Source organism: Octodon degus, unplaced genomic scaffold, assembly GCF_000260255.1.
Source record: "Octodon degus isolate 3935 unplaced genomic scaffold, OctDeg1.0 scaffold00026, whole genome shotgun sequence".
Classification (NCBI taxonomy): Eukaryota; Metazoa; Chordata; class Mammalia; order Rodentia; family Octodontidae; genus Octodon; species Octodon degus.
In genome coordinates, this window is record NW_004524602.1 from 13,614,973 (window position 1) to 13,619,663 (window position 4,691).

At 48.9% G+C, this 4,691-nt stretch overlaps 1 protein-coding gene across 4 annotated transcripts in view; it reads right to left on the bottom strand.

Moving 5' to 3' along the window:
* Positions 1-4,691, bottom strand: part of Tln2 (talin 2) — a 433,269-nt gene that overhangs the window by 304,027 nt on the left and 124,551 nt on the right. The gene's annotated exons all lie outside the window — the stretch shown is intronic.

Here is a 4,691-nt window from a genome sequence, read left to right on the forward strand (position 1 = left end):
TCATCTCGATACTGACTTTTGCCTTAAGAATTTGATTGACTTAGCTGAGTATGCTGATTATGTCAAACAGCAAGTGTACGATGTACAAGACCAGTGGCATTGCTGCCTGCCCTCAAAGCCCCAGCCCTCAAACCCATACCCACTACCAGTGCAACACCAAAGCCTTCTTCCGTTTACTCCTGTGGGCAGGTCTGCAGCAGCCTCCACTGGCAGCGGGGCTGCAGGCCCAACACCCTACCAATGCTGAGTCTGAGACTGTCAGAGTTCCTGAGCAGGGAAGGACAGACACCCACCCACTGGCCTGAGCTAAGGCAGAGCAGGGGTGAGTGGGAGGGATCTCTGGCCTAGCTCAAGCTGCTAAGCAACAGCTCTGGTGGGGACGCTGCATCTCTGGGACCCAGTCACCTGATCCCTTAAACGACCCTAAAGGTCCTTCCAGGCAAAATGGCCCATGAGTCTACGCAGCTGCTCTGCTTCCTACAAGGCATCTGGCACACTGTCACGAAGAGAACACAACAGAAGAAGCCAAAATTGGCTAAGAAGGGGTGACCGCAGTAGGTTTTCAACAATTTCTAATATCCAAGGAAAAGATAAAACTACATTCTAACATTGTCACAGAGGAGGCATTGTACTAAGCTGCAGTGTGGCTCTGCCAAAGGCCTAAGAAAATATGACTGGAAGGGGCGGACTGTGAGGTCCCCAGGGGCCTAGTGAATGACCCCATTTGAGAAGAGCGCCCAGGAATGTGTTTAATAAATTCTAGGAGAACCAAGTCACACAAATCAGCATGCATCCATTAATCTCATGCCAGCTTTAAATCAGCTCTAAGAGACCGGTACCACTGCTGGGAGGTCTGAGAATGCTGGGAGGCCCGCCCTCACCTTGGAGATGATGCCTGCCAAGTTAATGCTACTGAGCAAAAGCACACACACAGAAGAGGCAGCACTCCAGGGCCCAGGATGGGAGGGTGACCGCTACAGCGAGGCACAAGCGAGCAGGAGCCGCGGGACCCCGGTGGCCTCAGGCAAAGGTCTTGCGTCATCAGTTTCCTTATGTGGAAATCTGGACCATCACCAGTGATCCCGTAAGGGTGCCCCGAAGACGACTAGGACATTATGCTCACCCTGCCTAGGTCACTTTCGTTCTTTGGGCCATTTTTATCTCGAGTGTAAAATGAAAGAAAAGGTCTGTCTGATCGCCAATTCCTTTGCATCGAAGCCCCTCCTTACTCACTTCCTAGGGCCACTCTTCATCCACAGCAGGCGCCCACGCTTGCTCAAACCTCTGTCGCACTGAGTGAGTGAAAGCAGGCATGAATACATGATGAACGAATGCAGCGGAACAGATTCTGGATCGAGGCTGAGTTGCAATCAATGAAGCCACCTCCACAGGAATCAACTACGGATACGATACAGGAGGGATACGAACGCTACTCCAGAGCACGAGTCGCAAGTTCTGTGTGAGGCTCAGAAAAATGACTGGCTTTTGTCCCACGAGAGGCCCACAAACACACACACACACACACACACACACACACAATGATAATGAGAATTATTCCATTAAAAGTGTGGAGGCTAAAGTCTCTCCACACATGTAGGTGGCCGTTCTGGCACATAACTATAATCCCAGCTCTCAAGAGGATGAGGCAGGAGAATTAAAGCCAGCCTGGGCTATATAGCAAGTAGCCCAGCTTAGACTAGAGTATGACCCTGTCTAAATAAATAAACTGGGGAAAAAGAAAAATATATAGATAAAATCCCCCATTTAAAAGGCTCCTACTTACAGATTTTAATTCACGTATTAGAAGAAATTTTCATTTTATAGCACTGAAAAGGCTATCAGGACACAGGAAATGCTGGTATAGCCCAGAATTCCCCCCAGTGAGGCACGGGAGGCGCCTTGGGGCTCCTGCCCTCCATGGAGTGGAGGGGTGGGGACTGATGGTTCCAGATGCCTCACTGGGAAGCCCAGAGTGGTTCCCACGCCAAATGGCGCCCCGCCCGGGCCTCCAAGAACACAGGAGCAGCCTGTGACCCCAGTAATCTGGGATGCTTCTCAGGCTGCTGGGCTTGCAGGTCACCCCAAGGCTGTGAGCTCCCCACAGTCTGGTCAGGTGGGCAGCTCTGTAGAGGGCACGATTTCGAGAGCACCGTGTATTCCTACAGCAGTGTGCAACTTAATCACCTTCTGTCTTCACCTTCTAACTGAAGCATTTCTGAAGTGGCCTTCAGGATATGGACCCCAGTTCACTGAGGTGTGCAGATGGTCACTTTTCATACATGTCCCACATGTATGAATGTCTATGCACCTTGGGCCATGGAGACAGCTCAGTGGTCTAAGTGCCTGCTTGGCAAGCTCAAGGACCTGGGTTCAATATCTGGTACCACATGTTGTGCTGGCTCAGATCCCCAGACAAGCAGTGCCTGCCCTGAAATCAGACGTGGTGGCACACACCTCTAATCCCACTGCTGGGGAGGCTTAGACAGGAGGATCACTACAAGTCCGAGCTGCATAGCAAGACCCTGTGCCAAATAAATAAATAAGTAAATTTTTTTAATTAAAAAAAGAAAAGATATCTATGCTCCACGTTACAGGGTTGTGTTCTGTGTATGTCCACTGGATCAAGCTAGTTTTTCTGTATTATCACCGCAGTACTTATTTCTAGTTTGGTATGTTGACTACTGGTATAAGTGTATGAAATTCTTATTTTATCAGCTTTTCCCTATAAGGATCAATTCATTCTCATTCACTTTTTCTCCCTTTCTCTCTCCCCCCTCTCCCTCCCTCGCTTTCTATACACACACACAGATCACGTGCTCAGCATAGACCCCCCCCCTCTAACGAAGGTGCTGCAAGAAGAAAGGCCCGCGGCCTGCCTGCGATGCTGGAGCCGCTTCCTAGTACCTGATGAAAGCCTGCTGCCCCTTCTCCTGTCAGTCAGAGCTGGGTGGGGCAGAGGAGGAGGTGGGCGGAGAGTACGAAACTCAAGCAGCATGTCCGCAGCCTACTGTGGAGGTCATGGCCCACGTCAGCCCAACACTTTATCTTCCCAAACGCCGCTTGAGTTTGCTCCCTCTGGAGTTCACTTCCCCTCGTTGCTGGCTGGAGGATGATGTTGAAGTAGCCATCCAGCGGCGCATGTTCTAGATTGCGCTGCGTCCGGCGCAGGCAGGCAGGCAGGCAGGAGTCGGCGTCTCAACTCCAGGTACCTTCTGTGCAGCTGGTCCAGCCCCGGGAGCCATGAACGGGTATCAGGAAGTAGAGGAGCTAAGCCCGCGCAGGGCAGGCCGGCCACTTCACCAACCACTTCCAAGCTGCTACAACATTCTTCCTCATCCCAATGGAGTGTGTGAATCTTTGTCAAAGTCAAAATTAATTGCACATCAGAGGGAGAAGAAGCAATTTTTCTCCTCTGGCTTTTGAACTCTGAAATTCACGCTTGGGAGTCATTCTGTCCTCAAAATGTCAGAGGCAGGGAAAGAAAAATACAACCCAAATAGCAAAATAAGCCAGCAAGAGAAGCTGCCAAACAGAAGAACATTCTTAGAAAGCCTCAGGGGTTAGCAAGTCCAGCATTTGCTTTTCAAAATAACAACAACAGTTTTTTAAAAAGAGAAAGAGAAATGGCCACACCTGTTGCAAAGCTACCTCTGGGACAAAGTTTTCACCTCCCATCTATGGGAGGCAGGCGCTATGGCTTGGGTCTGGATGTCCTCCCAAAGCCTCACATGGTCAGAGGTGGCTGGGTCTCCAGTGTGTGGTGCTGGAATTGACTCATGGAGCAAAACAAGGGTTAAGGGTGTGGGAATTAAGGGTGGAATAAGATAAGAGACAGTTTCTAATGCCTCATCAATTATTACTACACTCTAATTTTTTTAAAGTTAAAAAAAGAAAAAAGTTTTCTGGAAAGCAAGTATTAATATTCAATGGTTCGTCCAATCTTGCATAACTATGCCTGTTAATCTAAGCAACAGACTTGATGATAAAAATAGATAATATAACCATTGTTAATTAGCTATTCTTGTTTTGAAAATCTGTAACATATGTATTGTATGTTAACCTGCTTCTCTCTTTGTTTTGGCTATTTGTTTTTGCTTTTGCTTGTATTCTTTAAAATAAAATTTAAAAAATAAAAAAAAGAAAAAAGAAAATACTTTTCAAGGAAAAAGAAGAGACAGGCGCATTGCCTGTCACTTGACTGTGCCGTCTTCTGCCTGGCACGGGCTGCTTCTCCTCTGCGATGCCCCTCCGCCCTCTGCCGTGCCACCTGGCCTTGGAGCCAGCCGACCACGAGCTGTAGCCTCTAAAACCCATGAGCTATATAAACCTTTTCCCCCTAACTTTGGATGTCAGATATTTTGTCTGAACAATAAAGAAAAGTAACCCAAACAGCAGGTAACCACAGAGATCCCTCAGGGCGTCCAGGCGCTTCTGGCTGGCTACACCAGGCCTTGGGCTCAGGAAGCTGAACACCATGAGAACTTCACAAACAGATCGCCACAGCCCAACCAAAATTTAGAATCCAGGGCTGGAGAGATGGCTCAGTGGTCTAAAGCACCTACTTGGAACAAGCTGGGCAAAGCACAGGGACCGCGGTTTGATCCCCCAGCACCACATGCCAGCCAGCCCCGCCCCCTGGTGGGCTGAGCTGGCCACACACACACACACAATAAATAGATGTAATAAATAAA